The 21,844-nt window shown below is 43.9% G+C and overlaps 1 long non-coding RNA gene across 1 annotated transcript in view; it reads right to left on the bottom strand.

Moving 5' to 3' along the window:
• LOC121480531 overlaps positions 1 to 20,793 on the bottom strand; it is a 36,844-nt gene extending 16,051 nt beyond the window's left edge. The window contains exon 1 of the long non-coding RNA XR_005985003.1: positions 20,663 to 20,793. This is a non-coding gene — a long non-coding RNA (uncharacterized LOC121480531). The remainder of the gene's footprint in view (positions 1 to 20,662) is intronic.
• Between the last annotated feature and the right edge of the window lie 1,051 nt (positions 20,794 to 21,844).

Below are 21,844 nucleotides of genomic sequence, written 5' to 3'. Positions count from 1 at the left end.
CCTGGCTCTGGAATCTGAGCCCTCGCTCCCCAGGTGCGTCCTGGGGCAAGAACCCAACAGAGCAAGGTCTTCATGGCCAACCCCCAGGAGTTGGTCACTTGGTCACTCGCCTTGTGACGAGTGGGGAAGCAGGTTACTCTTCAAGAGAGCCTCTCCTCACTCTTGGACCCCCCCAAGCCACTCTCCGTCTCCAAACTTTCATCAGTCCAACCGTAGAGACCTCACCCTCAGCTGAGCCCTGCAGCCAACCCATTCCTGCCACTTGGCTAGCTCAGTGTCCCCAAGGCTAGACAGGTGACAGTTCTCACTGTGCAGCATTATACCAGGGAGAAGGGTCCAGCATGTGGATTCCATCGACACCAATCCTCCCCCTTTGTGACTTGATGTCTCTTAGTCCTGCTGTAGTCCCAGCCTGGCACGCCTCCTCTCCTGCAGCTGGGGCCACTTCATCTCTACCTCCAGCCCTGTGCCACCAACACTGTCACCCAGCCGGACTCGGGCGGAAGCTCAAGTGACCCACCTCTGGGCCGGCAGCAGGGTAAGGCAACGCACCTGGGCACTGCCTCTACCCGCCGTGGGATCTTGGCTGAATTTTGCATCCTCCGCTAGCCTCATCTTCCTCATCTATAAAACATCAGTCACAAGATCCACCTCACAAGGGCTTGTAAGAATATAAGCTGCTATGAATCACAGCCCTGAGTAAGTTGGACTGTGCCTTTCGGTATCATTGTGCTTGTCCGGCCCTGACTTGGGACCCTGCCTCCCGCCTCAGCCTCTGGATGCCCCACAGCTGAGGCTGGGCCCTGCACCTGTAGACAGGCTTTCCCTCGCTCTTCAGAAAGCTCCAGACTCCCACTGTGACCTCCTCTCAGTCTCTCCTGGCCCTTTGGCCTAGGCCAGGTCTCACAACTCTTAGTGGTTTGTCTTGCTCTCCTGTAAAATGTAGGAGTTGAGAACGATCTTTTCTCTCCCATTAGAACTATACACTATAAACTCCAGACTATAAACTCCTGGGAGCAAGGGCCACACCATCCACGAGTGCGGGATGGAAGGGTCACATCAGGACATACGAACACCATTGTTTCTTGGGAAACAAATCAGGGAATCCATCTCTTAACCTCATAGGCGGTGAAGAATAAAATCTGAGCATGGATGTCAGTCAAAAGGATCAGGGATAGATTAATAAACTCACCGATTAGGATCATGTTAAGTTTTTCCATTTGCAACAGGCAAGTATCTCTGTAATTAATTAGCTATAAAGTCCTCAGGCCTAACACACAGGTGGCTTTTATTGAAAAGACAAAGAGATTGAATTTCACAATTTGCAAGGATCCTCCTCAAAAGTGACTCCAAATGGAAGCTTTCAAGAAGAGGGAACTCCTCGCAGGACTAGACACCAGACCCTGATGTATTGACTTACTGTTTCCTTCAGGAACACAAAGCACTAATATCTCACCGGGTATATGAAAAGCTTCTGAAAACTTTCACATGCGTAGAACCACCTGGCATCAGATAAAAATGCAGATTCAGATTCTGTAACTCATTCTGTAGGCCAGGTAGGGGGTCGGGGCTGGCACAGATTCTGCATTTCTAAGAAGCTCCCAAGTGATGCTCTTGCTTCTGGTCCAGGGACCACACTGTGAGTAGGGAGGAGACCCAGAACACTCCACTGGAAGCTCGGAGAGTAGGTTCCAGCTCATCTCCATCCAGACTTAACGTGTGGCAATAAGGGCCTCTCTCTGTGCCTCTCTCCAAGAGTCCCTTCCAATTCTTAAAATGGTAAGAAGTCCTACAATTCTAAAGAATACGATTAAGGAAATGTCACCCAGTAGTGGCCATCTCTCTGATTTTTTCTGTCCTAGGAACAGAAAGCAGTGGCAAGCATCATACGTAGGGTCTGGATCAAGGTCTTTCTGTGCCACCTCTGAGCCATTGGGCAGGCCGCCTCACTTAACGTGGGGATCACACTTCCCAGGGATATTGTAAGAAGTGAGCGAGAGGAGGAGAAAAAGCTCTGGAAACAGAGAGCCCCCTCCCACCCTTGCCACCACTGGAGGCCAGCAAAGCAATCTCTGGTTTGACGACTTAATCCCCCTTCTTTTCCTTTTCTATTTGCTACAGAGCCTGAGCCAGACCACAAGTCCACCTGCTGCTCAAAGTGGGCATCTGTTTGTGTTTGGTCGAGAGCAACAGACATAGATCCCAGCTAAATTAAAAGAGGGGAAAATGGAATCTACTGGAAGGATGTGGGATTGCTGGGAGAATAGAAGGTAAGGCTGGGCAGCTGGGCCTCGTGATGGGAGCCAGGCCAAAAGCAGAAGAAAGTCAAACCGCTCTCTTTGCCTTGCAGTGGCTCCAATTGTTTTCCATTCTTACATCACTCCCCTGCAAAAGTCAAGGTCCCAGGAGACAGAAAATGATGGTCAAGTTTGGGTTTGCAGCCGGGCGGGGTTGGTCCTGAAAGGCAAATGGAGGAACAGTCGCCAAAGAAGGGCAGATGTGTGCCAGGCAGCCGGGTACAGCGATGCCCACTGCGGAGTGTGGACCGTGACTTCCCTACGATGCATACAGTTCCAGGGGGCCCGCCTCGTGGGGAAAACAGCCATGTGTGAGTGCACCACAGCCACCTCTCGAATCCCTTCCTCCATGAACCCTTCTACCATATGCCACCTGGCCTGCGAAACTGCCATCTTAACACACAGAATTAACTTAGAACCTACAGATTACATTTTGCTTTCGCTGCCAGAACCAGAGGTGGGCTTTATTCTCAACTCCACTTTCCCCCCACAAAGAACATTTTCACTCTATTGAACGAGTTAGCAGCAAACAGGAGAGCAAGGACAGAGTCACGGAGCTACATCTAGGGCTGCTGCTAGGGGGACACTGATGCCTCAGCAAAAGTAAATGGTGCCTGGGAGTCACGGATTGTAGGGAAGTGTTGGGAGGGAGACTGTGAGCTCTTTGAAAGTCAAGACCACAGGGATGCCAATTTGGGCACCAAGGAGGCCTTTCTTCCCTTGCCTGGCTCCTAAGAAGAATGATTTCTCTCCTTCCACTCCAAATACTCAGGCAGCAAGACATGTTCTGGAAGATTTAGCAGATAGAAGCTTCTGAGAGGGGTTGGGTCTATGCAGTCCAGTCTAGGAGCCACAGGGCACACACAGCTACCGAGCACCTCAAGCATGGCTTAGGTCACATTGAGAGGTGTGCTGGCTGTCACACACACACTGGCTTTCAAAGACTTACTATGAACAAAAGAATGTAAATGTAAAATATCTCATTAATAATTTTGACATAAGTTGTACATTGAAATAATATTTTAGATGGCTCCAATTAAATAAAAGAACCAAGATTAATTTACTTTTGCTTTTTTTTTTTTTTTTTTTGCTTTTAAAATGTGGCTACTAGAAAATTGAAAGTCACAAACGCAACGGTCATTATATTTGAATTGGACAGGGCTAGCCTAGGGTCTCCCGTCTGTAATTCCTCATTCCCCCATACTCTCTGTTCTTTTCATTTAGTGCAGAGCCTACTAAGCCAGGGCCTGATCCAAGCAAGCACCACAGAGGAGTGAACATTACCAACCTTCACCTTTCCCATCTCTTTATCACACTCACACACACAAAGATGAAAATCAGAGAAAGTGGTGGCACCCAGATTTAAATTCTCAGTATGTGTTTCCCATACGTTTGTTTTAAATTAATAGAATTTTGGAAAGTTTCACACCCAGGAATAATAATAATAATAATAATAATAATAATAATAATAATAGCTTTGTACATATTAGCTTCACCCTTACCACAACCTCATGAAGTTGGCAGTTATCTTATGACCTGTGTTTCAGAGTTAAGAAACAGACCCGGGTAGATCAGGCAATCTGTCCAATCAACCACCTTTCTCTCACAGGGGGAAAAATGGGGTCCTCCAGACTGGAAAAGACACGTTTCTGGTGGCAGGACCAGCACTCTCTTCTGTGCGGCCTCCTTCACCGTCACAGTCTCTGGCTCCTGCCACCAGACCATGTCAGTCCAAGGCAAAGGGGTATTTTGATAGGAGTAGCCTAGGATCCTTGGGGGTGGGAGACGGGGAGAAGTAGGCGCAGACATTTCTCATCTCTCCTGACCTGGTAAAATCCAGGCTGTTCTTTTCAAACCCTAAGCAACGAACTCTAACAGGAAAAAACAAAGGCTTTGGCATCAACCAGTTCTAGACTCAAGTCTTGCTACAACCACATTAACAGTTATAGGACCTTGAACAAGTTGCACAACATCTCTGAGTGTCTGTCGCTTGCTGAGTAAAATTGGGTTAAGAACACCTCCTTCTGGGATCACCAGGAGGCTCTTCAGAGGATCCATATGCAAAACAACCTGTACAATTCCCAATGTATCCTGAGCAAGTGTTTTATAAATTCCTCTTCCTCTCCAGACTACCCCTGCCTCAACTTCAGCTGGAGCCAAACAGGGACCCCTGGTATTTCTGCGTAAGGTCTATACTGGAGTGGAATAGGCGTGTAGGTCTGGAGCAGTGGCCCCAGGGACTGAGGAATGGAAACATCCATGCTGTTTGTAACATAGCAAGTCAGGCCAGGGTTGCCTCCTCGAGATGCTCCCCACAACCTCACCCTGTTGCTGGAAAGAAAGAGGAGGGTTGTGAGCTCTAGCTTGAGTCACAGAAGCCCTTTGTGTCTCCCAGGAGAGGGGTGGGCCTCGGCCGGGGGAAGTGTGGTGGGCGGGGTGACCTGGCAGCCTGGATTTCGTCTAAGAAAGGCTGGCCTGATGCCCAGCCCCCGGTGTTGCAAGGGCTGGCGGAGGCGCCCCTGTGAGCTGGGGGCAGGTGCAGACAAAGAGCAAAGATGGAAAAAGAGAGATGTCTCTTCCCCCATTTCTTTCAGCTTCCAGTTTCATTAATTAAAATTCGTTTTTAAAGCTTTTGGTCTTAAAGAGGTCCTGCTTTGCATGCCTTGGTTTCTTTAACTAATAGACTTTCAAAACATCAGAGAGCTCTTAGAAGTTCCTCTAGGGGCCATCTGCTCCTTTTCTCTGCCTGCAGCACAGACTGCACCTCATCTCTACCGAACAGCTGGAGAGCAAATGAGCAAGACTCCAAAGGTCCTAGAGACAAGAGGGCATCTTCTCTCCTAGGTCTACTTGACTTTCCGTGGTTTCAACTGCAAGGTAATCAAGCCAGAGACTAAGGGAAGGCTCCCTTCCAGAAGGAGAGAAGGAGACCTCTTTCATTTTTCACTATCACCTCTCTAACATTCCTCCCATATTTTAAGACACAGCTCCCAGGATTTTTTCCTAATCAACCTGGCTAGAAATGAATGGGCTTTATCACCTCTCCGTTTCCAGCTCACTGTGTTTGCCCTTCTAGCAGACCTCCCTGAATACAGTAATAATATAGCCACTGAGATGTGGTCTCAGGGCCCTAATGGAGCATAATTTCCCTGAAGACAGACCAGCATCAGCTCGGATCACTCGGGTTGGAACAATGTCCTCCCCACTAAAGGGGGTTTTATTGAATGTCTACTCTGTACCCAGAACTGTCTTTATACATTTCCACAGCCATCCAAGACAGCAGCCAGTGTCCCATAAATATCTATGGAGTAAAAGGCCATTATGTTATGCCAGTACTTATGTTGAAAGAGTGGTCCTTGGTACCATTTGCCAAGAATGTGTCAAGTACCTGTAAGATGCAGACTATTGTCTTGGGCCCTTCAGGGTACCCACCAGAAGTTCCCAATTTTGCTGAGTCCATAACATCTACATGCTAAATGTGTCCATTTGGCTAAAGAAGGAAAGGGAGGGCTCCATGAACCCAAACTGGTAGTTGAGACCTGGACACTGCCATGAGGGCAGGTAGCATGAGGTTTTGTCCATCACTGTGTGTCCTGCCCCTTGTCTAGTGCCTGGTATGTCATGGTTGCTTAACAATCATGTTGAATGGATGGACACATGGATGAGATAAACGCTGCTGACAAGTGACCACAGATGTCTCCCATAAGATAGAAGCAAAGAGAGAAGAATATAGCAATTAGAAGGGATTGTAGAACAGCCTCTTCTGTTTACATAAGAACCTGAGGGCCAAGGCCGCATGGTGGAGTGGAAAGGAGCAATGAAAGGGTCTTGGAGCCCGGAATGCTTTTGTTCTGACAAAAGGAAAAAAGACCTGTAAGTAGCAGGTGCTGTTAGGGTAGCCCTCCTGGCCGCTCCTCCATCACTGGCTAGCTCACACCCACTTTTATACTCTCAACACACACGCGTAGTCTTTGATATGTCTTTTCATATTCATGATTTTATTCTACTATAATTCTCCGTAAGCTTCCTGAAGCTGGAGGTCATGGTTCTGGGTTTTTGTTGTTGTTGTTGTTGTTTTAAGATTTGTTTATTTACCTGAGAGAAAGAGAGAGAGCACACCAGCAGGGGGAGGGACAGAGGGAGAGGGAGAGGGAGAATCCCAAGCAGACTCCCCACCAAGGATAGAGCCCAAAAAGGGGCTCAATCCCACGACTGAGATCATGACCTGAGCCAAAATTAAGAGTCAGATGTTTAACCAACTGAGCTACCCAGGCATCCCTGTTTCTTTCTCACTGCCCATAGAATCCCTTACATCCACCTGAATCACATAAAAAATAATTATCACATACATGAATTTATTAACTATACATCCCTTCTCAGTTATGTTAAATTTCTCATGGAGGCCCGAGGGCTCTCATTGCAAAGGCAGTCATTTTACAACTATTAATTAGTGTTTGAGAAAACTGATTAGATCTGAAGAGGATTGAGTCGGGAGCTGGAGAGGAGATGTAGAAAGCTGTATGGCTGTCAGAGCAAAATAATGAGGTTCTGCCTTAGAAGACGGGGCAGAGGAGGGGTGTCTTTCAAAGCTCAGACTCACACTAATCTGAGTGGAGAGAACAAACTTGAGGGAGTTGCTCTAGAATGCAGGTCTGGCGAAGACCAGAGTGCCGAAAATTCTGCTAGTGGAACTAAGAGTGGCCAAAGTGGCAGCTGGGAGAAAAGTTTGGACCTGAATTTGGGAAGGTCCAAACCACCAGAAAGGCCATCACCTAGCATCCTCCAGACTCAAGACTAAGAGAGGTGGTGGAGTCAGCCAGACAGTGAAACATAAGCCTGACATTTTTATTCTGATTGTGTTAAGTTGTACCAAGCCGTGTGCCTATAAATCATCCTCCAGTGTACAGAGTGTATACTGAGATTTTGAGCTTTAAGCAGAAAAGTGAGACCAGTATCATGAGGCTGATTTCTCTGCAAGGAAAGCTTTCAATTTAGAACATGAGTGAGGAGCCAGTTCCTGGTTCTAAGGTCTAGTCTGAGAAGAATATTGTGACCGACCAAGCAGTGCAGCCGAATCATATAGGCACCCGTAAACTGAGAGAGGAGACACAGGGCTACATCTGGGTTGTTCAGGCTGACTCAGGCCTCTAAGATTTTTCAGACTCTGAAAGGTAAAAGAAGTAGAAACCAAAAAGAAAAAAAGAGAAAAAGAAAAAAAGAGTTTAAGAGCCTATCCATCAAAAATGCAAATGGCCAAACTCTTAGACCTACCTGTAGACATCTATCTATTCTAGAGAAATCTTTCTATCTCTACACAAGTGGGTGTTCAATAATATTCATGGCAACATTTAAAGTTAATAAGACTCTTTTGCAGAGTGACTTAACTAATAAAAGTGAGCCTGCTGTAAAGTCTGATAGGGGACTCGGCAAATAAAGTAAATGACATCTACACCGCGATACATTCTGTAGAAGTTAAAATGTAGATATAAGGGACGCCTGGGTGGTTCAGTGGTTAAGCATCTGCCTTCGGCTCAGGGCGTGATCCCAGAGTCCCAGGATTGAATCCCACATCAGGCTCCATGCAGGGAGCCTCTCTCTACCTATGTCTCTCTCTGCCTATGTCTCTGCCTCTCTCTCTCTGTGTCTTTCATAAATAAATAAATAAATAAATAAATAAATAAATAAATAAATAAAATATTTTTCTAAAATGTAGATATAAGTGCATATGTGCATAAATCCACATATACATACCAATGTTGCTATGGAGAGATCTCTAAGACACATTATTAGATGGGGAAAGAAGCAAATAGTGAGATAGTACCTACAGAAGGATCCCCTTTAAGAGGCTAGAACTTTTTATATGTAAAAATAGGGTATGTGCATGTGTGTGTGTGTGTGGATAAACACACACATATATATGCATATGCATATTTATATATTTACAGGCACACACACACGCACACACACAACTTTGTACATTTTTAAAATATTTGCACCAAGCTGTTGACAGTGATCATCTCTGGGGAGAAGAATGAAATTAAGTGGTGAACAAAGAAGACTTTTGATTTATCTATATTGTTTGAATTTTATTACATATTACTTCTGTAATTAACTTTTTTTTTTAATTCCTTCAAGCTGCAAGCAATTTCTGTCTGGCACAAGATGGAAACATCAACAGCCCTTTAGTATAGAGAGTCTCTTTGTTCTGAGGAAATTGTTCAAATGAAGGTTTTAATAATATAAATGGAAAGTAAAGACTGGCTTCTGCACTCAGAATGTGGTTGCCAGGAGAAAAAGTTCTTGGCAGGGGTGGGGGTGGTTTAATATTTCCCGTGTAATATGTCCCTGTATTGGAGCAGAGCGAATTGGACTGGGAGATTTGTGAGGACATGTGTCCTACCTATAAGAAAACAGAGGACCCAGAAGGATGGTGGGGCGTTTATGTCTCATCCAGCAGCAGCATGCTCTGGGTTAGAAGTTTGAGGACAAGAGGTTTGGAATATTTTCATAAGATCTTTCATGAGACCCGGCTGCAAGCTATGTTCTTTCTATGTCCAGGTGACAAAGTGAAGCCCTGAGTCACAAAGATGCTCTTCCTTGCTGCCCTATGTGAAAATGCTCCTGGACTGAAGATGAGTAACAACTGTGAATGGAATCTCTTTTTCATTTTATTTTCTAATAGGTCATTACTGGTATGCAATAAAGGTCTCCATATTTTTGGATATTTATTTCATATCTGACTGCCTTATTGATCTCTTATTAGTTCTCATAAGTTTTTAGTTCAGTTTCTCAATTTTTTAGATACTTCATCTATCACGGCTGAACTGTAGTCCTCCCAAAATTCATATATTGAAGCCCTGGCCCCTTATACTTCAAAATGTGGCTGTTTTTGGAGGTAATGCCTTTTAAAAGGTGATTAATTTACAATGAGACCTTCAGGGTGGGCCTTAATCCAATCTGACTGGTAACCTCATATGAAGAGGGAATTTGGACACACAGGATGTGTGTGCACAGAGAGGCAACCATATAAAAAAAGGTAGCGAGAGGGTGGCCATTGGCAAGCTAAGGAGGGAAGTCTCAGAAGAAACCAAACATGCCAACACCTTGATCTTGGACTTTTAGCCTCTACAACTGTAGGAAAACAAATTCCTGTTGTTCAAGTTAAGCAGTCCGTGGTATTTTAGGTCAGCCTTAGCAAATGAATGCATCATCACATAAACAGAAAATAATAACAATTTTGGCTGTTCTCCCCCCCACACACATAATCCTGCTACTTATTTCTATTTCCTGCACTATTGCATTGGCTACCACACACATTCTTTTAGACCTTAAGGTGCACCAGGAAAGTAGATCCACATTCAACTTTCTAACACACACACTTCTATTAAGTCATTTTATCTGAAAGCGTTTTGTTGACTTTGGAGGGTATTGCATTTCATTCAATTAATTCTGTGAAGTTGGCATGTTATCCTAGTGATTAGATGAGCAGATGAGATTCCATTAGGGTAAACGACTTATGTCTGGGGTTACAGAGCATGACTGGACTAAAGTTTTCAGATTCTAAATCAAATCCTGTGCTTTTTTTTTTCTATCTTAGCCACCAAACAACTAACCAACGATAAAAAAATTTATATTAGGGGAAAATAAGTATTTACCATTATCATGGTTTTGTCTTTCTGGGGTTTAAAGCGTCCTTTCTGCCTCTAACTCTTGTTCTACCTTCCTTGAGGAGAAGAGTGTTTTCTCCAACTCAAAAGCAGAGAAGAATGGAACACCCACCTCCTAGATTTCTGCTTTCCCAACCCTTTCTGCCGTATTGCTGAAGGAGGCAGCAAATAATAGTGGAAAGTATTCGGTACGTTAGGCAGCTTCTAAGATGGCTCCTAAAGATCCCTTCCTCCTGCTATTCAGGAGTATGGTCTGCATGTAGTGACTTGTCACAGTGAAGGAGATAGAGCAAAAGTAAGAATATATGTCACTTTCAAGATTAGGTTAGAAAAGGTCTCTGGCTGCTGTCTTGCTCACCTCTTTTGCTTTCTTACTGATACAGACTGATGGAAGTCAGCTGCCATGCAGAGAATGATATATGGCAAGGAACTTATGGAGGTCCCTGGCCAATAGTCAGTGGAGAACTGAAGTGCTTGGTTTCACTGCCTGTGAAAACCAGAATCCTGACAAGTGAGCTTAGAAGTAGATCCTTCCCCAGGAAAGCCTTCAGACGAGGATGCAGCCTTTCCTAACACCATGATTGCAGGACTATGAGAGATTCTGAGCCACAGGACCCAGTTAAGACCCATAGAAACTATGAAATAATGTGTTCATGGTTTTGTGTCACTAAGTTTTCGGGTAATTCCTTACGCAGTAATAGATAATGAATACACTCAGTCTGGAAGTAAAGAGGCCTGGGTCCTGTCTCTATCAGTAGCTTACATCGAACTCTTAGGCAAGTACTTCCTTCTCTGGAAGTCAATCAGCATCCTCTCGCATGAAATGAGGAGTATAGGAGAGATGATCTCTAAAAATGCTTTTCAACTCTCAAACTTTATTCAATCTGTGACTATTCCTGGCTCAATCTCCCAAATCTTTTCCTATGCCCCACCCCCTCCACCCTATAGTCTTGTCATGCCCAACCCCCTTCCAAGCCCCAGTTCTTTCTAAGGGCTCTGTTAACCCTGCTCTTTTCAATCCTGAAATAAAAGACAAGAAATCTTACTGGGGCAAAAATCCCAGTCCCTATAAAGTAGCCAAGACCTTTATTAGAACTCCAAGAGCTGAAGCAAGAGGAGACAATGCTGCTATACACCATTCATTAATTGCTCCTATCTTTTAGACTCCTATTGATTGCTACTGACTGCCAGGCCCAGCCCTCAGTCTCCTTTCAACTTTATGATAATTCATGTCACATCTGCTTCTGTGCTCTTCAGAAGGGAACTCCCAGAGGTCCTAAAACCCTGTCACCTGACTTTTAAAAGCACCTGGAGCCAGAGTCAGCCCAGAACAGTGAACTGAGGAAATGGCATCTCAGGGGAGCAGGCCTTTCCGCCTAGACTGCTGACATAGTGCTTTCTCTAGAACATCTGGTTTGGTTCCAGGGGAAGCAATGAACAAGACAGGAGGAAGCAAAGAGGTCATCTAGAAGGAGAAGACTGATGGGGGAGTTCAGACTCTGGAGCTCAAACCTCTATAATGCTACTGGGTTGTCTGAGTGTTACAGGAAGGGGATCCAAATCTAAGCCTCAGTTTATCTTCCTATGAAACAGAGAGACATCCCTGAGAGATATCTCTGGGGGTTGTACTAAAGTCTTTCCTCCTACCCACACTCTACAACCGCTCTCCTCACACCTTCCCCTTTAAACTCCACCCTTCCCCACAAACCTTCCCCACAAACCTCTCAATCTCGAAGAAAAAGGATGAGGGAGAGACAGTCTGCTTTCCTAAAGATAGTAAGCATGGAAAGAAAAGCTGCTAGTGAAATGTAAATACAGAATCTCTACCTCTACTGCCTTCTGCTCTATTTTTTTAAGAACACTTGTCCATGCAGCCCAATATAATAACCAATAGGTTCTGGCAGCCATGCAGGTGGCATTTGTGTTCTCCAGAAGAGGAAATGATATACAGAAAAAGAATTAACTTTTTAAAAATCCATTTTAATTCTCTTTTACTCCACCTGCACCCATGAAAGTAATTAAAGAGGCTAAGTTGTTTGTTCATGTTTAGAATACTGTGTGCCAGAAGAGCCAATGCATCCTCCTGCTGTGTCTTTTGACTTCATGTAGAAGAAAACCTGACTCAAATAGCTTAAACTTTAAAGGGAATTTATTGGCTCCTCCAATTAAAAAGATGACAGATATACTGGCTTTAATAGTTTCACTTAGAACCTCTTCTCTTTCTATGTCTCTGACCTAACTTCAACTTCACCTTAACACTGGTTCCCCTACTGTTCTTCAGAAGGCTGCCAGCAGCTCCCAAAATCATGAGCTTCCTCACTCACATCTAGAAGAAATGCAGGAGCATCTTTGTCCCAACATTCACAACAAAAGTCCTGAAACTCACTCAGACTTGACTACTTTAATACACATGCCACTTCAGAAATGATCATTGCCAAGACACCTGGATGGCTTAATCAGTTAAACATTTGACTCTTGATTTAGGCCCAGGTCATGAACTCAAGGTTGTGAGATCAAGCTGTGCTCAGTGGGGAGTTCTGCTTGAGATTCCCTCTCTCTCTCTCTCTCCTTCTGCCCCTACCTCCCATGCTGTCTCTCTCTCAAATTAAAAAAAAAAAATCTTTTTTTTTAAAAAAGGGGAAGAATTATTATTAGCAGCAAGTAGGATAGCCTATCTGATTAAGTTCCTACTGAGTCAATAGCAAAGTATCATCCTCCAAACCAATTGAATTCCCAAATAAAATTGGACAATTGGGTAAAGAAGGGAAAACAGATGCTGGGAAGATAACCAATTAGTATCTGTTATAGATACAAAGTATTTTTTTCAAGTTCAGAGTCCCAGGGTGGGCAGATTGATTGGTTGGCTGGTTGGTTGGTTGGTTTTAAGGCTTTATTTATAGAGCAATTTTAGGTTAACACTAAATTAAGAAGAAGGTATGGAAATTTCCCATACACCCCCTGCTTCTACATGTATGCCCTTCCCCTTTATCAATATGCCCTCTCTCTTTATCAATATTCCCCATCAAGGTAGTACATTTCTTACATTTGATGAACCTACACCAACACATTGTAATAGCCCAAGTCCACAGTTTATATTACAATTCGCTCTTGGGGGTGTACATCCTATGGGCTTGGACAAATGTATAATGATAGGCATCCATTATTATAGTATCATACAGAATATTTTCACTGAACTTTAAGTCCTCTGTGTTATGCCTATTAATCCCTTTCCCCAACCCCCAAGCCCCTGGAAATCACTGATCTTTTTACCTGTCTCTATAATTTTACCTTTTCTAGAATGTCATATAATCGGAATGCACTTGTGTGGTCTTTTCATGTTGACTTCTTTCACTTTGTAGCATATATTTAAGGTTCCTCCATGTCTTTACATGACTTAATAGCTCTTTTTTTTTTTTTCAGAAGAGAGCGAGCAAAAATGGGGGGCAGAGGAAGAGGGAGAGATAGAGTCTCAAGCAGGCTCCATGCTTAGTGTGGAGCCTGACGTGGGGCTTGATCTCACAACCCTGAGGTCATGACACTTAACCAATTGAGCCACCCAGGTGCCCTTTAATAGCTCATTTCTTTTTAGAACTGAATAATATTCCATTGTCTAGATGAACCACAATTTATTTATCCATTCACCTACTGAAGGTTCTTGGTTTCTTTCAAGCCATGGCAATTTTAAGTAAAGCTGCTATAAACTTCCATGTGCAAGTCTCTTGTAGACCTAAGTTTTTGGTTCCTTTGAGTAAATACCAAGGAGCATATTTGCTGAATTGTATAGTAAAAGTATGTTTAGTTTTGTAAGAAACTACCAAACTGTCTTCCAAAGAGGCTGCACTATTTTGCATTCCCACTAGAGATGAATGAGAGTTTCTGTTGCTCCACATCCTCGTCAGCACTTGGTGTTGTCAATGTTCTGGATTTTGGCCACTGAAGGAGGTATGGAGTGGTACTACACTGTTGTTTATGCATTTCCTTGATAACTTTTGATGTAGAGCATCTATTCATATGCTTACTTGCCATCTGTGTATCTTCTTTGGTGAGGTGTCTGTTAAGGTAATTGGCCCATTTTTTAATCAAGTTGTTTGTTCTCCTATTGTTGAGCTTTAGAAGTTCTTAGCATATTTTGGGTAATAGTCTTTTATCAGATGCACCCTTTGCAAATATTTTCTCCCAGTCTATGGCTTATCTTCATTGTCTTTTGTAGAGCAGGAGTTTTTAATTAAATGAAATCAGATTACAATCCAGATTATTATTATACTTATTAATAATTATCATTTTTTCATGGACCATGTCTTTGGTGTTGTATCTAAAAAGTCATCACCATACCCGAGGTCATGTAGGTTTTTTGTATGCTGTCTTAGAGGAGTTCTACAGTTTTGAGTTCTACATTTAGGTCTATGATCCATTTTGAGTTAATTTTTATGAAAGATGTAAGGTCTATGTCTAGATTCATTTTTTTCCATGTGGGGTCCAGTTGTTCCAGTACAATTGGTTGAAAAAAAATCTCTGCACTCTGGTACTACCTTTACTCCTTTGTCAAAAAGCAGTCATCTATATTTGTATGGATCTATTTCTGGGCTCTCTATTTTGTTCCATTGATCTATTTTTCTATACTTTCACCAATGCAACTGTTTTTGATTACTGTAGTTTTATAATAAGTCTTGAAGTCTGGAAGTGTTAATGTGAGGCATTCTAGGCTCCAGGAGACCAGTGAAACATGCCACATTTAGTGCTTCACAGAGTATTAAATGACCCAAAAGACTATGTAGACAGATACAGTTGGCTTCTCAGGTTTACTTGTAAGTATATATACATACAAACCCACAGCTTGAAGGTAAAGACCACATCTATTTCATTCCATTTCTCTATTTTCCATTCATGATTCTCGTGCCCATATGGTGTCTTACATACAGAAAACATATCAAAGTTTAATGAATGAATGAAGGAAAGAAGAAATGAATCATTTGGTTACTTAGTGAATTCCCAGGCCATGAGTTTGAGCCAAGAGAAACAGGTTGCTCTTGGATACATCAGGAAATCCCTTTGCTAATCTACCATTCCAAATAGGTGCAAAACACTAGCCTGAGAATCATAAATCTGTGGGAAAGACAGAATTTGAACCAAATTGAATTACCTGTGCTGAGAACTGGTTCAGACTTGTCCAAGTTCTTGCCCACAACCCTCAGACACCCTCGTTTCCAGTGTACTTGGGTATGTAAGGACTAAGTGATTCTGTTAGGTTATTTAAACGTCTTCATTTGATGAGCTGTTAAGGCAGCATTGTAAGTGGTTAGACACAGTCTGGAGCCAGCCTTCCTGGACTCACATCCCAGCTGTGCCACTCATCATTGGTAGAATTTTAGGCTAGGTGTGTTAATGCCTCTCTGCCTTGGTTCCCTCATCTGTAAAACCAGGATAATAATAGTACTACTTCATAGGGTTTTTGAGAGGTTTACATGAGTTACTATTTTAAAACTGCCTAATATAGAGGCTGGCCTAGAAGAAGCACTATATAAATATTTGCTGTTATTATTCCTCCTTTTTACGTGCAGGTGTAGCCTGCCTGATGGACAAACCCAGAACCCACAGAGCTTGACTCTTGGCCACATAGTACTTCAGTGTCAGAAGGACTCAAGAATCTGTAGACATGAATTCAAGCCAGGAAGCCATGCCCATTTTCTTGTCCCATTGACAAGCTTTTGCCATATCCACTGCCCATGCCCTGGCCCTCCTTTCACCCATGATAACCTGCCAACAAAGTCTGAGGAACTAATACTACAGGCTGAGGAGAGAGGAGAGAACAGTAGAGGCAGGAAGAATGTCCTCCATTCTCCAATATAGACAGAAATATTGAAGGAAGCCCTGCTGACTTTATATCAGATGGCTTCTTTGCTTTGCAACAGCCCCCAACTCCTTTTCTTTCCTTCTTTTTTGAGCGGAGAACACTGTCATTTTGTGAAAAGAATAACAAAGATGCATATATGCCTATAAATGGAAGATGAAGTGGTGGCTGAGGGCTTCCTCCTGCCAAAGAAAACAAGTGCAAGGCAGCTGGAATAGAGGAGCCAGGGGGCCTGCAGAATCAGAAGCTCTCCATCTCCTTGGGAGCCGGCACTAGCCGGTGTAGGCCAGGCTGTCTGGGAAATAGCAGTTCCTCAGTCCTGCGGGAAAGCCCTGCCAGGAACCTTGGGGCCATGGACCAGGGGTTGCCGGGAGCTGAATGCTGAAATTTGCCATGGGAAAGGAAGAGACAATTGGAGGCTGGTGTCCCAGAGAAACCACGGTTTAATTCGACAGGCATCAACTAAATGACTGCTGTGCTCAAGGCATGGGGTTGTGGGGCAGAAGAAGCAAGGGAGTCATGTTTTCTGTCCACAGAGACCTATAGTCAATGGGGATGGGCTCGTGAAAGTGAGGGCAAGACGCACATAGTTGTAACAATACCTTCCAATCAACAAGAACTACAAAGTTCCGGGACGCCTGGGTGGCTCATGGTTGAGCATCTGCTTTTGGCTCAGGTCATGATCCTGGGGTCCTGGGATCGAGTCCCACATCAGGCTCCCCACAGGGAGCCTGCTTCTCCCTCTCCTATGTCTCTGCCTCTCTATATATGTCTCTCTTGACTGAAAAAATAAAATCTACAAAAAAAAAAAAGAAAAAAAGAAGTAGGAGGTTTCAAGGAGCAAGGGGTTCCATTCAATATGAGGAAGTGATATTTGAGGTTAGTTTTAAAGGAAAGGTAGGATTTTGACATATGGAGAGATGGGGTCATGGGTGTTATGAGCAAAGTGACTCATGCAACCAGGCACAGAGGTAAGGAGACAAAGTCACCTCTCAGGGGAAAGATGGGGTCCCAAATGACAGGCTGAGCAAAAACATGAGAACAATGTGTAAGTGCATAATGTGGCAGAGGACTGTGAAAGCCAGATTGGAAAACCAGTGCCTGTTTCAGGAGGTACTGGGAACTCACTGAAAGTTTGGGATCCGTGGAAGCACATGACCAATACTGGACTTTTAGACAACCCAATGGCTGAGAGTGGGGATGGATTGGAAGAAGGAAGAAAAGAGACTCCTTATGATCATCATCCCTCGGAGAGCAAGATATTAAGGTTATTGTGACACTTTTTAAAAATCTAAATTCCTGTGATGCCTGGGTGGCTCAGTGGTTGGGCATTTGCCTTCAGCCCAGGGTGTGATCCCAGAGTCCCAGGATTGAGTCCCCACATCAGGCTTCCTGTATGGAGCCTGCTTCTCCCTCTGCCTGTGTCTCTGCCTCTCTCGGGATCTCTCATGGATAAATAAATAAAATCTTTTGTAAAAAAAAAAATCTAAATTCCTCACCAGAGCTTAGCTATAAGTATCCTGCTCTGCCTCTCATTCCTGCCTCATCTTGAATGCCCTGTCACTATAGTCTAGCAGTACGGGCTGTCTTTCCAGTCCACTAAGATACCAAGCCTTTTATATCTCAAAGCCTCAGCTTGTCTCTAAAATGACCACCATCAATCCTTTCCCTCCTTGAATAAACCAGTCATTCTCCTTTTTACCAGGGGAGTCAAATCCTCCAAGTCCTAGAATCTTGGCTGCTCTGTGACAGCTTTGATGTATAGGTTACTACAGAAGTGACACTAGACCAGATCTAAGTCTAGTCTTTAACAAGATGGGCAGTTTCCTCCTTCCCATTCATAGGAGAAAGCTATCCTCCATATAAGAAGCCCAATTATCCTGATCCCTCTGTGCTGTGAGGAAGCCCAAGCTAACCATATTGGAGAAGTCACATGAAGAGGGAACCTTGATAGTCAACCTCCAGTTATTCCAGCCAGCCCAACCCACACACCAGACAAATCAGCAAAGAAGCTCTTGAATATCCAGCCCATTCGAGCCTTCAGATGACTCCAGTCCCAACTACCATTTGACTACAACTGCAAGGGAGACCCCCAGTGAGAACTGACACCCGGCAAAGCCCAATCAACCCACAGAGCTGTCATAGACAATAATAAATTGCCACTTAAGCCACTACATTTTGGATTAGTTTGTCATGTAGCTATACACACCTGAAGAACTCGTTGTCTTTCTCTGGACCCTCTTTCCCTTTCTGCCATCCTGTCCCATGTTCCTCATCATTGATCATTGTTTAACTCCAGGCCCCACCCTCACTGTAGGACATTCCTTATCCACCCCATCCCATTATCCTGGGTCCTGCACCACTCTGAACATTATTATGCTGCCTCAGTTGTCTTTGCTCCCTCCCCAGCATTTCTCATAATTGAGTTATTCTGTTCTTGGCTTTGGTCTCTCTCCTTTCACTAGACGTGGGCTCTGAGAAATCAGAGCCCATGAACACTTTGATCACTATTTCATCCCCATTTCTAGCAAGTAGCATGTGATCAATAAATATTTGTCAAATGGATGGATAAGTTGTAACCTATCCATACAACACAGAGCCACTGGAAGGTTGATGATGGGTGGGAGACATATTTTCAGAACCTCCATAATCTACCAAGCTGCTACGTGAATAATTACACATAGTGTTGGCATTAATCTTGATCCAAGAGGTTCATACACTTGCTGAAAAGTCTTAGTAGTGTTTTTTCCTTATCCCCCAAATCAGCTGATTGAAGAATGGCCTCAGAGAAGCTGTCATTACATATTCGCTGATTAATTAATAGAAAACTGTTTTTAAAAACTGATGATTTTATGGATGGGCAATAATAGAGACAGTTCTGGAAATGACTCCTGCCACAAGGATCTCCAAAAACCTGGGAGACATAAGTCAACAGAGAAATCCTGAGATTTTGTCCTTTTTTGCCAATTCTCCTTGACATAGAACTTCACCTGCACAAACAGAATTCCAGGAGCATGTCTGTCACATGCCTGCAGTTGCCAGTTCCCAGGGGGAGAGGGGTCGGTGGGAAAGAATCTGATGAGAAGTCAAGAGTAAAGTTAGGTAGTTTTGCTCTTCAGATCACTGGACCCTAGGGAACCAAATCACAGGCAGTGTTTGTCACACCCATGATTATTAGAGGCCCAAGCCACTTTGTGTGTGCCATCTCCTCCCTTACCACAGCACTTGTTTTGATTTATACAAACTATTCCAATTTTTATGTGGGAGGCTGTCACAACATCGGCAAGGTCCATGCTCCTGATTTGATTCTCCCTGGGGCATGCCTCTTTCTTCTCCAGTCTCACCAGTGCCCCTTACCTCTCTCAGTGCTCCTGATCTTTCCTAAATTTTCTTTGCCTCTGCCCTCATGGTCTCTGAGTTCCTGCCTCTTTCCTACATTCTGATAGGACTGGGCATAACTGCTAAGACTGCTCAGGGTTTCTTCTCAGTCCTCTTCAACCAGAGGTGGCCAGGGAGGTACAGAGGAGAGAGGAGGGTGGCTGGCTGGTACAAGCATAAATTTTGGTGTTATGGGCACGTGATTGAAAGTCAGAAGACCCCCGCTCTGCTACCTCTAGTCGGATGACCTTTATTAAATTCTTAACCTCTTGAGCCTCAGTTTACTCATCTGAAGAAATGAATAACCATGTGGAGGCTATATATAATATACAGATAGAAATTATTATGCCTGCCCCCTCCCACAGGGAGATGGAAATCAGACATGCTGTGTATATTTCTAATGCTACGTAAATGTATTAAAATATAGTTTCTGCTGTCTGGTTGTAAGGGGGTCTGGTTTCACATAGGCTGTTTCTATGTTCTTATCCTAGTTCTGCCCTTAACTCGTGTCACTTTAGATGAGTCATTGCCACAAAATCCTCAACCATAAAATAAGGGAGTCAGAGTAGATGATCTTCTAGAGTAGAAGATGCCATCTGGGACTGGTATTCTGGGACTACTTTACCCAATCTTCTATCCCCAGCATTGTATGTGGTGTGTAGTAGGAATTTAACAAATAATTGCTGAATGAGTGATATGTAACATGTACAGTCAAGCCATGAAAAGAGCCATCCATCCATTAGAATTACTAAAAGAAATCTGGGAGGGAGGCTCGGCAGTAGATAGAGGAGGATCCTAATGAAAATCCAGCAGGCCAGAGGCCACATCCCACCCCTCCTTCCTCATTTTCACATCCTCTGCTCTGGTTTCCTTAGAACCTGGCCCAGGATGCACTTTGGGCAAAGACTGACCATCTCCAAGTCAGATCAGAGTAGAAGAGGCAAAGGTAAAAAAAAAAAAAAAAAAAAAAAAGAGGCAAAGGTAGTAGAAGACAGATGGGATGGATGCACAGAAGATGAGAGCCCCAGAGAAGAAGGTAGGAGGTTTCAAACTTTAGACTCTGACAACATGAAAACCCTTTTTCCAACCATGTAATCATATAATAAAGTTGCTCACTGGCTCCTGGAGGAAACTGAGAGACATCAAGGTCTCATGTAAGTTCCCACCTAGCCAGATCATATGGACCTTGGAAGCAGGGACAAAGTCATACCACATCCCCTCTCTTTCAGCTCTCTTCTCTCCAGACTCAATTCCCTACCCCTTCCTCAAAGCACGCAGCAAAGGGGCTTGGATGTGGAGCAGATGGCCTGTTAATCATGAGGACCCATGGGCTGGGAGCAATTTTCGACTCACTATATAGCCACTCTCTGTCTTAATGCCATCATATCATCCATATCATCCCCCACCACCACCATCATGGAGTGGACCTTTGATCTCAGAGAAGGAATTCACAGAGTTTCTCAAACACCTACCTGAGAATGGGTGGCAGCCAGAGGACAAGGGCCATTGTCAGAGCTCATGTGAGCACTGGCCTCGCAGCCTTGGCAGCGGAGGTAGCTGCAGAACTTTCACCATGACCCAGTCCTGGGGGAACATCTGCAGAGCCGTGGTTGTCTTGGAATAGGCCATGGGAAAGTCCAAGAGAAGCCACGGCTCTTGAAAACCATCCCAGAATCCCACTGGAATGCTTTGCCAGAGTACGCTGAGCCTGAAAGGTCTTGGGTTTTAAGCTATTTTATTCATTTTTATTTTGGGGCTGGACTTTTAAGTTGGAAATTCAGAACACTAAAGCTCTCCCAGGCTATTGGTTCCAAGCTGATCACTAGGGGATCTATGCTCAGGCTGTTCAGCTCACTGTTGTAAATGTACCTTGTCCCCGCGCCTGTGACTGAGAGATCCAAGACCATGAGGCAAGAACGGAGTCCAAAACCCAAATCCCTGCCTCCAGGCTGTAACTCTTCCCTGATGGCTAGGGAAATGTAAGCTACCTAAAGCAGGCACTTTGCCTTATTCATTTCTGAAAGCCCGGAACCCACAACAGCCCCCAGCACATAGTAGGTCCTCAATAAGCATTTGACTGAATAAATGGACAAATTGTCAGACTATACAAGGAAAACCTCCAAGCAAAGTAACCTCATCTAACCTCTGTACTTCTCTTCTTAGGCTGCGATAGAAGTGATGGCTTCGCCGACTGTAGCCTGTGGGCCAAATTCAACTTGTGTACAGCCCATGAGCTGAGATTTCTTTTATGTTTTCAAAAAGCTAAAAAAAAATGCAAAGAGACATATTTTGTGACTTAGGAAATATATGCAAGATCTGCATTTCAGTGTCCATAAAGAAAGTTTTATCGGAGCACAGCCACACCCACTCACTTACCGGTATTCTCCATGGCTGCTTTTGCAGAGCGACAGCAAAGCTGAGTAGTTAACAATGGAGAACACAGGACCCGCAAAGTGGAAAACATGTGCTAGCTCTAGACCTTTCTGAAGAAGTTTGCTGACCCCCAACGCAAAGACTTTTCCTGGTAAAGTAAATAAATGTCTAAATCGCCAATATTTGTGGTTTGGATCAAGCACTACTCTTGCTATCAATATCTTATCTCTATCTCTATCTCTTTCTCTGCCCTTCTTTTTATTTTTTTTTAAAGATACTTA

Source organism: Vulpes lagopus, chromosome 22 (genome assembly GCF_018345385.1).
Source record: "Vulpes lagopus strain Blue_001 chromosome 22, ASM1834538v1, whole genome shotgun sequence".
NCBI classification, from domain to species: domain Eukaryota; kingdom Metazoa; phylum Chordata; class Mammalia; order Carnivora; family Canidae; genus Vulpes; species Vulpes lagopus.
Note: the sequence above shows the minus strand (reverse complement) of the source record. Positions and strands in the feature narration are given on the sequence as shown.